Source organism: Rhinopithecus roxellana, chromosome 6 (assembly GCF_007565055.1).
Source record: "Rhinopithecus roxellana isolate Shanxi Qingling chromosome 6, ASM756505v1, whole genome shotgun sequence".
NCBI classification, from domain to species: Eukaryota; Metazoa; Chordata; class Mammalia; order Primates; family Cercopithecidae; genus Rhinopithecus; species Rhinopithecus roxellana.
In genome coordinates this window covers 127,005,239-127,017,247 of record NC_044554.1, presented here as the reverse complement: position 1 = coordinate 127,017,247, position 12,009 = coordinate 127,005,239, and the positions used below count along the sequence as shown (strand labels likewise).

General features: G+C 42.0%; 1 protein-coding gene and 1 pseudogene across 1 annotated transcript in view; one reads left to right on the top strand and one right to left on the bottom strand.

The window, feature by feature from the left end:
• The window catches only part of SDHAF3 (succinate dehydrogenase complex assembly factor 3), a 73,137-nt gene that overhangs the window by 41,691 nt on the left and 19,437 nt on the right, over positions 1–12,009 (bottom strand). The window lies entirely within an intron of this gene.
• On the top strand, positions 4,869–5,589 carry LOC104662285 (annotated as a pseudogene).

Genomic DNA, 12,009 nt, shown 5'->3' with positions numbered 1-12,009 from the left:
AGGATTCCTCTTTCAGTACACCCTCTCACCTTTTCACTTGACATTTCCAGTTCTGCCTGATACAAGGTCTCTTCTTTTTATGTGTCTCTTCCACCTGCATGTGCCTACCTGCCAACTGGATGGGCACATGTACTCTAGTCTTCCTTACCCCCCAAATCCAGTTTGCAGATGGGAATGAACAACTGCTTGTCCCCCTCATGACACCAACATGACAAAAAAAGAGTCATCCCACCAATCCCTTTACTTGTGGGTCTAGGACTTTCTGCCTCCACTCTTGCACTTGGAACTGGAATAGCAGGCGTCTCAACCTCTGTCACAACATTTCGCAGCCTAACGACTTCTCTGCTAGCATTACAGACATATCACAAACTTTATCTGTTCTCCAAATCCAGGTTGACTCTTTAGCTGCAGTTGCCCTCCAGAACCGCTGAGACCTCAATTTACTCACTGCTGAAAAAGGAGGACTCTGTATATTTTTAAATGAAGAGTGTTGTTTTTACCTAAATCAATCTGGCCTGTTATATGACAACATAAAAAAACTCAAGGATAGAGCCCAAAAACTCACCAACCAAGCAAAAAATAACGTTGAACCCCCTTGGACACTCTCTAATTGGATGTCCTGGGTACTCCTAATTCTTAGTCCTTTAATCCCTATTTTTCTCCCTCTTTTATTCAGACCTTGTGTCTTTCACTTAGTTTCTCAATTCATATAAAACCATATCCAGGCCATCACCAATAATTCTATATGACAAATGCTCCTTCTAAAAACCTCACAATATCACCCGTTGCCCCGAAATCTTTCCTCAGTTGAATCTCTCCCATTGTAGGTTACCACGCTGCCCCTAATCCCACTCAAAGCAGCCCTGAGAAACATTGCCCATTATCTCTCCATACCATCCCCAACATTTTTTGCTGCTCTAACACTTCACCACTATTTTGTTTTGCTTTTCTTTTTCTGTTTTTTTTTTTTTTTTTTTTTTTTTTTTTTTAACAAGCGTCTCGCTGTGTTGCCCAGGCTGGGGTGCAGTGGTGCGATTTCAGTTCACTGCAAGTTCCGCCTCCTAGGTTCACACCATTCTCCTGCCTCAGCCTCCCAAGTAGCTGGGACTACAGGTGCCCACCACCACACCTGGCTAATTTTTTTGTATTTTTAGTGGAGATGGGGTTTCACCGTGTCAGCCAGGATGGTCTTGATCTCCTGACCTTGTGATCCGCCTGCCTCAGCCTCCCAAAGTGCTGGGATTACAGGCGTGAGACACCGTGCCCAACCTGCTTTTCTTATTAACATAAGAAGACAGGAATGTCAGGCCTCTGAGCCCAAGCTAAACCATCATATCCCCTGTGACATGCACGTATACATCCAGATGGCCTGAAGCAACTGAAAATTCACAAAAGTGAAAATAGACTTAACTGATGACATTCCACCATTGTGATTTGTTTCTGCCCCACCATAACTGATGTACTTTGTAATCTCTCCCACCCTTAAGAAAGTTCTTCGTAATCTCCCCCACCCTTAAGGTTCTTTGTAATTCTCCCCACCCTTGAGAATGTACTTTGGGAGATCCACCCTCTCTGCCCGCGAAACATTGCTCCTAACTCCACCGCCTATCCCAAAACCTGTAAGAACTAATGATAATCCCACTACCCTTTGCTCACTCTTTTCAGACTCAGCCTGCCTGCACCCAGGTGAAATAAAACAGCCTTGTTGCTCACACAAAGCCTGTTTGGTGGTCTCTTCACACGGACACATGTGACAATTAGGAAAAGAGAATTAAAACACAATGAGATATCACTATACACCTTAACTAAAACAGCCAACAGCCAAAACACTGAAACCACCAAAACGCTGGCAAGGATATGCTATAGAAACTCTCATTCACTGCTGGTGGAAATGTAAAATGGTACAGCCACTTTGGAAGACACTTTACAATTTCTTACAAAACTAAACATACTCTTACCATATGATCCAGCAATTGCATTCCTTGGTATTTATCCAAAGAAGTTGAATAATTATGTATACTCAAAAACCTGCAAACAGATGTTTACTGAAGCTTCATTCATAATTGACAAAACTTGGAAGCAACCAGGATATCCTTCAGTAGGTAGATGGACAAACTGTAGTAGATTCAGACAATGAAATATTAATCAGAGCTAAAAAGAAATGATCAAGCCATGAAAAGACTTGTAGGAAACTTAAATGCATATTACCAAATAAAAGCAGCCAAGAAGCCAATTTGAAAAGGCTACATTCTGTATGATTCCAAAGTGTAACATGCCAGAAAAGGCAAAATTAGGGCAAGAGTACACAAATCAGTGGAGAAACCACCTTTGCAAAAATTATAAGTAAGAAAATTATGACAGTGAAAGAGACATGACCTAACCAACTCCATCTTGCCTTTAACCCCCAAACTGCCCTTGTTCCTTCCTGGGTGTAGTAGGTGTAGCTAACTTTGGGAGGAATTTACACTTTTAACTTTGAAACAAAGACAATAACAGTCCCTCCCCAAAACAAACATCCTCCTTGCTTGGAGACTAGACCACCTTTGTAAAAGTAACACATTTGCCACAAAATTAGAAATAATGGCTCAGGGCCAGAAGCAGTGGTTCATGCCTGTAATCCCAGCACTTTGGGAGGCCATCATGGGCAGATCACTTGAGGTCAGGAGTTCAAGACTGCCCAACATGGCAAAACCCTGTCTCTACTAAACCACGATGCCTACAAAAATTTGCTGGGCATGGTGGCACACATCTGTAGTCCCAGCTACTCAGGAGGCTGAGGCACGAGGATTGCTTGAACCTGGGAGACGGGTTGCAGTGACCCGATACTGTGCCACTGCATCGCAGCCTGGGTGACAGAGCAAGTCTTCATCGCAAAATAAACAAACAAACAAACAAACAAACAAATAAAATAATGGCTCAGAAGTCATGCAGAGGTCATAAACTTCCTAACCTCCTCAGTTGCTCCAATGGATAACATTACTACTGTAAAACGTAAGACTGGTGTTTGACATATTTTTCAGACCCTTCATTCTAATGGATCCACTGGCCAGACCCATAAACTGGGACATCTGGTCTTGTGACCTCCCACCCAGGAACTGACTCCATGCAAGAGGGCTGATTCAACTCCCTATGATTTCATCCCTAACTTAACCAATCAGCATTCCCCATTCCCTAGTCCATGCCTGCAAAACTATCTTTTAAAAATCCTAGCTTCCAAATTTTCAGCGAGGCTGATGTAATAGTAAAATTCCAGTCTCCCATTTAATTGGCTCTATATGTATTAAACAGTTTCTCTATAAAAAAATTCCCTTGTCTTGATAAATTGGCTTCCTCTGGCAGAAGGCAAGTAGAACCCATTGGGGGTTACAGTTGTGGGTTATGAGAGATTGCTGAGGGGGATGAACCAGCAAGGCAGAGAGAATTTTTAGGGCAGTGAACATATACTGTATACTACCATAAAGATGGATACATGTCATTACACATTTGTCTAAAGTCATAGAAAGTAAGAAAACAAGAGTAAACCCTACATGTAAACGATGAACTCTGGGTGATCTTAATGTGTCAATGTAGTGTTGGGGCTCAGAAAATGATACCCCAAAGTAAGGTTCTTTGGTATCCTGACTGGGGAACAGCAGGGAACCAGCGGATGCAAGCTGGTTTTCTCTGAGGACCCCTAATCTGCCTAAAGATGGATGTGGAAAGACCGTACCACAGGAAAGAGAGACTAAAGGTTAACAACCTCACCCACAGAAGCTTTACCCATTCTTTGGAGGGCTGCTCCCCAAGATATTTTAATCTACAAAACAAGACAACCTTTGTTCACTAGATTTCTTCCTCTTATCCTCCCAAAGCTGTCTGTCCGCACCTCCACTCCCTAGAAGTCCCAAGCCCCTATTTCTTTCTGCAGCTACAGATACTATAAAAATTCCAATCATCTGGCCTGAGTCTTTTATTTTGTGAGACTCTTGTATACGTATATGCACATAATAAATCTGTATGTCTTTCTCCTATTAATCTGTCTGCTTTCAGTTTATCACAGATTCAACTACAGAAACTTCAGAGGGTACAGTAAAAGTTTCCATCACCCCTACAGTTTGTTCATCTATTGTAACAAATGTACTACTCCAGTGGGGGATGCTAATAATGGGAGAGGCTATGCATATGTTGGGGCAGAAGGTGTATGGAAAATCTCTGTGCTTTCCTCTTAATTTTGCCATGAACCTAAAACTAATCTTAAAATACTAAGTCTTAAACAAACAACGGACAGCCAGGCTCAGTGGTGCATGCCTGTAGTCCCAGCTACTGAATATTTTAGCCCCACTACTCAGACTACTGCTCAGAAAAAAAAGATTCCTAGGCTGGGTGTGGTGGCTCATGCCTGTAATCCCACCACTTTGGGAAGCCACAGTGGGCAGATCACGAGGTCAGGATATCGAGACCATGCTGGCTAACACGTTGAAATCCCGTCTCTACTAAAAATACAAAAAATTAGCCAGGTGTGGTGGCAGGCGCCTGTAGTCCCAGTTACTCCACAGGCTGAGGCAGGAGAATGGCGTGAACCCAGGAGGCAGAGCTTACAGTTAGCCGAGATCGCGCCACTGCACTCCAGCCTAGGGGACAGACCGAGACTCCTTCTCAAAAAAAAAAAAAAAGAAAAAAGGATTCCTTTCAAAATATTACTGCTCACTGACAATGCACCTGGTCACCCAAGAGCTCTGATGGAGCTATACAAGGAGATTAATAATGTTTCCATGCCTACTAACACAACATCCATTATGTAGCCCCATGGATCAAGAAGTAATTTTGACTTTCAAGTCTCATTTTAAAAATACATTCTGGCTTTTCTTTCGGCGGAGCGTGGCAGCAAGATGGCTGTGCAAATTTCCAAGAAGAGGAAGTTTGTCACTGATGGCATCTTCAAAGCTGAACTGAATGAGTTTCTTACTCGGGAGCTGGCTGAAGAATGCTACTCTGGAGTTGAGGTGTGAGTTACACCAACCAGGACAGAAATCATTATCTTAGCCACCAGAACACAGAATGTTCTTGGTGAGAAGGGTCCGCGGATTCCGGAACTGACTGCTGTTGTTCAGAAAAGGTTTGGCTTTCCAGAGAGCAGTGTAGAGCTTTATGCTGAAAAGGTGGCCACTAGAGGTCTGTGTGCCATTGCCCAGTCTCTGCGTTACAAACTCCTAGGAAGGCCTGCTGTGCGGAGGGCCTGCTATGGTGTGCTGCGGTTCATCATGGCGAGCGGGGCCAAAGGCTGTGAGGTCGTGGTGTCTGGGAAACTCCGAGGACAGAGGGCTAAATCCATGAAGTTTGTGCATGGCCTGATGATCCAGAGGAGAGACCCTGTTAACTACTACATTGATGCTGCTGTGCGCCATGTGTTGCTCAGACAGGGTGTGCTGGGCATTAAGGTGAAGATCATGCTGCCCTGGGACCCAACTGGTAAGACTGGCCCTAAGACGCCCCTGCCTGACCAAGGGAGCATCCTGGAACCCAAAGATGAGACACTTCCCACCACTCCCATCTCAGAAGGGTGGGAAGCCAGAGCCACCTGCCATGCCCCAGTCAGTCCCCACAGCATAACAGGGTCTCCTTGGCAGCTATATTCTGGAATCTGGATGTTGCTCTGTAAAGACCTTTAATAAAATCTTGTACAAAATCAAAAAATAAATAAATAAAAAATATATAAAATAAAAATACAATTTGAGGCCGGGCGCAGTGGCTCACACCTGTAATCCCAGCACTTTGGGAGGCCGAGACGGGTGGATCACGAGGTCAGGAGATTAAGACCATCATGGCTAACGCAGTGAAACCCCATCTCCACTAAAAATACAAAAAAAAAAATTAGCCGGGCATGATGGTGGCCTCCTGTAGTTCCAGCTACTCAGAGGCTGAGGCAGGAGAATGGCATTAACCTGGGAGGCGGAGCTTGCAGTGAGCCGAGATCCCGCCACTGCACTCCAGCCTGGGTGACAGAGCCAGACTCCGTCTCAAAAAAAAAAAAAAAAAAAAAAAAAAAAATTTCACATGTTGGGTTTCATATATTCATCTATAACTGGTAAATAAATAAATGCCCTCAATATCCCCTAAACTTACTAAGAAAAATGACTTTTACCAAACCAATTATTTAAACACTATTCAGTGATTACCCATGAAGCTTTCAAAAATGGATTAACATTGTATATAGTAGAAAAAATATTTACTCCCTTTTAAAATTTGTTAAAACATATATAAAATATTTAAAGTGGCAACAAATCTGTATCAGACAATTCAAATATGAAATGCACTAGTTAGAACGTAAAAAGACAAATATTACTTCAGATAAAATTTAAATGTAAAGTTTTCATTTGGTTACGCCTTCTCAGACATAAGTATCTTCTGCCATCATGTGGAAATTTCTGAAATTACATGTATATACACACAAAATTAATTTTATCAAGCTCCTAGAACTGACAAAGGAATTCAGCCAAGTTTCCAGATACTAGATTAATGTACACAAATCAGTAGCTCTTCAATACACCAATAGCAACCAAGCAGAGAATCAAATCAAGAACTCAACTCCTTTTACAACAGCTGCAAAAAAAATAAAATACTTAGGAATATACCTAACCAAGGAGTTGAAAGACCTCTACAAGGAAAACTACAAAACACTGCTGAAAGAAATCATAGATCACACAAACAAATGGAAACACATCCCATGTACATGGATGGGTAACATAAGTATTTTGAAAATGACCATACTGCCAAAGGCAATCTACAAATTCAGTGCAATCCCCATCAAAATATCAGCATCATTCTTCATAGAATTACAAAAAAAAAATTCTAAAATCTACATGAAACCAAAGAAGAGCCCACAAAGCCAAAGTAAACTAAGCAAAAAGAACAAATCTGGAGGCATCACACTACCTGATTTCAAACTATAAGACAATAGTCACCAAAACAGCATGACACTGGTATAAAAATAGGCACACAGACCAATGGAACAGAATGGGGAACCCAGCAATAAACCTAAATACTTAGAGCCAACTGATCTTTGACAAAGCAAACAAAAAAGTAAAGTGGGGAAAGGACAACCTTTTCAACAAACGGTGCTAGAATAATTGGGTAGCCACATGTAAGAGAATGAAACTGGATCCTCATCTCTCACATAATATAAAAATCAACTCAAGATGGATCAAGGACTTAAACCTAAGACCTGAAACTACAAAAACTCTAGAAGACAACACTGGAAAAACCTTTCTAGACATTGGCTTCGGCAAGGATTTCATGACCAAGAACCCAAAAGCAAATGCAATAAGAACAAAGATAAATAGCTGGGACTGAATTAAACTAAAGAGAAAAGGACAGTCAGCAGAGTAAACAGACAACACAGAGTGGGAGAAAATCTTCACAATCTGTACATCTGACAAAGGACTAATAACCAGAATCAACAATGAACTCAAACAAATCAGTAAGAAAAAACAAACGATCCCATCAAAAAGTGGGCAAAGAACGTAAGTAGACAATTCTCTAAAGAAGAAATACAAAAGGCCAATGAACGTATGAAAAAATGCTCAACATCACTAATGATCAGGGAAATGCAAATCTAAACCACAACATGATACCGTCTTGCTCCTGCAGGAATGGCCATAATAAATAAATAAATAAATAAATAAATAAATAAATAATAGATGTTGGCGTGGATGCGGTGCTCAGGGGACACTTCTACACTGCTAGTGGGAATGTAAACCAGTACGGCCACTACGAAAAACAGTGTGGAGATTCCTTAAAGAACTAAAAGTAGAACTACCATTTGATCCAGGTACTACTGGGTACCTACCCAGAGGAAAAGATAATCTTTTTCATTATTTGAAGAAGATACTTGCACACGCATGTTTATAGCAGCACAATTCACAATTGCAAAATCATGGAACCAACCCAAATGGCCATCAATCAATGAGTGGATAAAGAAACTGGTGTATACACACACACACACACACACACACACAAACACAGTGGAACACTTTTCAGCCCTAAAAAGGAATGAATTAACAGCATTTGCAGTGACCTGGATGAGACTGGAGACTATCATACCAAGTGACGTAACTCACAAATGGAAAACCAAATATTGTATGTTCTCACTGATATGTAGGAGCTAAGCTGTGAGGATGCAAAGGCATAAGAATGATACAATGGACTTTCGGGGACTTGCAAGAAAGAGTGGGATGAGGGTGAGGAATAAAAGACTACAAATATGGTGCAGTGTATACTGCTCGGGTGATGGGTGGACCAAAATGTGACAAATCACCACTAAAGAACTTACTCATGTAACCAAATACCACTTGTATATCAATAACTTATGGAAAAAGAAAAAAAAAGTATCAGAATAGGATATTAGTTTACCCTAATAGTCTCTAATATTTGAAAAGATTAATCCAGTTTTTAAACAAAGTAAATATTCTTAGAAGAATTTAAGAAGGGGCAGGGAGCGGTGGCTGATGCCTGTAATCCCAGCACTTTGGAAGGCCGAGGTGGGTGGATCACTTGAGGTCAGGAGTTCAAGACCAGCCTGGTCAACATGGTGAAACCCCTTTCTACTAAAAATACAAAAATTAGCCAGATGTGGTGGCATGTGCCTGTAATCCCAGCTACTCAGGAGACTGAGGTGGGAGAATCGCTTGAACCCAGGAGGGAGAGTCAAGATCATGCCACTGCACTCCAGCCTGGGCGACAGTGAGGTTCTGCCAAAAAAAAAAAAAAAAAAAAAAAAGAATTTAAGAAGAAAATAATTCTGAAAAGTTGCTCCTTCTTCCTAAGAGAAGATAGTGGTGTTCATTTGTACCTTAAGGAAATTGCATGCAGACACTCCATTTCATTTTCTTTATAAGACTCAGCAGTTACGACTCTTCTAGGTCTTTTCCACTTCAAGATCTTAAATTCCTTAAATACCCTCTCCTTTTCTCTCCCCTACTTTAGGCACTTAAAAGACTACATTAAATGGGAAAAGAAACAGGAGTATTAAGCTACTTTAACTTGTCCTGAATAATTAGAAACTAGAGATGCTTGATACTAGTTTTATAAAGACAAAAAGCTTATTAATAGCCAAATAGCAAAAAACAAAAAAACAAACAAACAAACAAACAAACAAAAAAAAACAGTAAAAACTGAACCAGCTATGCATACGATCATATATGCCTAATGGGTTGACAGTATTATCTACATAGAGACATGAATTAAAGTGCTTGGAATAAGCCTAATGCCCTAAATTCTCATATATTTATGAAACACAATTTCAGAATTTAACACTTTGTTTAAATTATTAATCTTTATAAACACTACAATTCGGGCCAGGCGCAGTGGCTCACGCCTATAATCCTAGCACTTGAGGAGGTCGAGATAGGTGGATCACGAGGTCAGGAGCTTGAGACCAGCCTGGCCAATATAGTGAAACAGTATCTCTACTAAAAACACAAAAAATTAGCCAGGCGTGGTGATATGCGCCTGTAATCCCAGCTACTTGGGAGGCTGAGGCAGGAGAATCACTTGAACTCGGGCGGCAGAGGTTGGAGTGAGCCGAGATAGCACCACTGCACTCCAGCCCAGGCAATAGTGCAAGATTCTCTCTCTCAAAAAAAAAAAAAAAAAAAAAAAGACTACAGTTCACACATTTGATTGCTCAACTTTTTTTTTTTTTTGAGATGGAGTCTCGCTCTGTCACCCAGGCTGGAGTACAGTGGCGTGATCTCGGCTCACTGCAAGCTCCGCCTCCCCGGTTTACGCCATTCTCCTGCCTCAGTCTCCCAAGTAACTAGGACTACAGGCGCCCGCCACATCGCCCGGCTAGTTTTTTTGTATGTTTTTAGTAGAGACGGGGTTTCACCGTGTTAGCCAGGATGATCTCGATCTCCTGACCTCGTGATCCGCCCATCTCGGCCTCCCAAAGTGCTGGGATTACAGGCTTGAGCCACCACGCCCGGCCTTTGCTCAAGTTTTTATCCAGCTGTGGTAATTAGCATATTTGGTCTTTGTCAAAAAATAATCACTCATTTTTCTTTTGGGGGGAAAAAGACTTACTGAACACCTGTTATAACATACTACTCTCCCAGTAATTTTACAAAGATAAGTAGAACATTGTTTGTGTCCTCAATGAACTTACCATCAACTAGTGGCAAAAAGATGTACATAAGTAACTATAATATAATGTAGATAACATTAAGTACCAAAATAGACTAATTCCAGCACTTTGGGAGGCCAAGGCAGGCGGATCACGAGTGCAGGAAATCAAGACCGTCCTGGCTAACACGGTGAAACCATGTCTCTACTAAAAATACAAAAAGTTAGCCAGGCATGGTGGCAGGCACCTGTAGTCTCAGCTACTCAGGAGGCTGAGGCAGCAGAATGGCTTGAACCCGGGAGGCGGAGCTGGCAGTGAGCTGAGATTGCGCCACTGCCCTCTAGCCTGGGTGACATAGCAAGACTCTGTCTCCAAAAAAAAAAAAAAAAAAAAAAAACCAAAACAGAAAAATACAATTTGAGGGAAATTAAAAGACATAGAGATTTCTTTCCATTTGAAGAATTAATCAGTTAAGAATTGACAGCACCATATGAAGATTGTTTTGAAAGACACTTTAGGGTTTGGCCATGCAGAGAAATACAGTAAAACATTGCAGCCAAATGAACAGTCAGAGTCAAAACAACCTGAGGCCACTTTCAGAGAGCAATGCTCAGTTAAATGACTAGAACATACAACTCATGACAAAGAACATTGAGATAAAGGTAGAAAAAATACATTCAGGCCAGATTTTGCAGTTTTGAATGTCACATTAAAGAGAGGTCAATGGGAAAACACTCATCAGTTTTGACAAGGGTAACAAAATGATCAAAGTTGTACTTTATAAGGTGACAGTTAAAAGAGACTAAAGTCAAGATTATTGATGAAATAACTATACACATCCAGAGGTACTGACCATTGAAATGGAGATAACAGGTCAGAGTTCTGATACTGTAAAGGAAAAAAGAATCAACAGGATTTGGCAACTAATAGCATACAGAAGAAAGAAGAAAGACTTAAGTTAAGAATAATAAAATTACAAAATTTGTTTTCAGAGCACTCTTATCTGGAATTCTTGTCTCCTTCCTGTCAACCTACTTCCTACCCCACATTGACAGCAGCAGGAGGCAGACAAATGCCTAGGCAGATAGGGGCAGGTCCACAGTGAAACCTTAATTTCAAACCAAAGACAGTTTAAAGCCTAAAAGTCAAGCTATGAGTCTCAGATAAATCTACAGGCCAGACTGAGAAACTCTCTTTCCGTCTGGTGCCCTTTCCTCTGATTGATCCTTACCCTTCACCTATTTTACATATACCCACCCTTCCCTAACTGGCTTTTTTTATACTGTCAGGCCTACCTTTGAGTGGTGCCTTTGTTTTAGCCTTTTTTGCATACTCACAAACCAATCAGCATACACTCCCCCATTCTGAGCCCATAAAAGCCCCAGACTCAGCCATATTTTGGAAATGCCCATCTCCAGGTATGGGGGACTACCCACCTTCAGGTGGAGGACCACTCACTTTGAGTCCCCTCTCTGCTGAGACCTGTTCTGTTGTTCAACAAAACTCTTCTCTGCTCTTCTCACCCTTTGGTTGTCAGTGTAACCTCATTCTTCCTGGACACAGGACAAGAACTCAGGAACCACCGAACACAGGTAGGAAAAAGGCTGTAACACTGTGACCTTCAGCCGGCACTGGGCAGCCACCCCATGCAGTGGGAAGCAGCGGCATGGCCAGGCCAGCCCCGGAGGCACTGGCAGAGCAGGGCAGTGGGACTGAATGAGCTGTAACACAGGCAGGCTGGGGAACACTTGGCCCAGACACAGGCTGAGTGTGGATCCTGTGGCAAGCACAGGATCTGGGCCAGAGTGAAAGCCAGGCGTGGTCCAATGGGCCTAGTGGGTAGGTGCCTCCTGCAGCGAGCCTGGGCACAAGCGAGGACCAGATGCAGGTGTTGCTAGCCACAGAGGTCT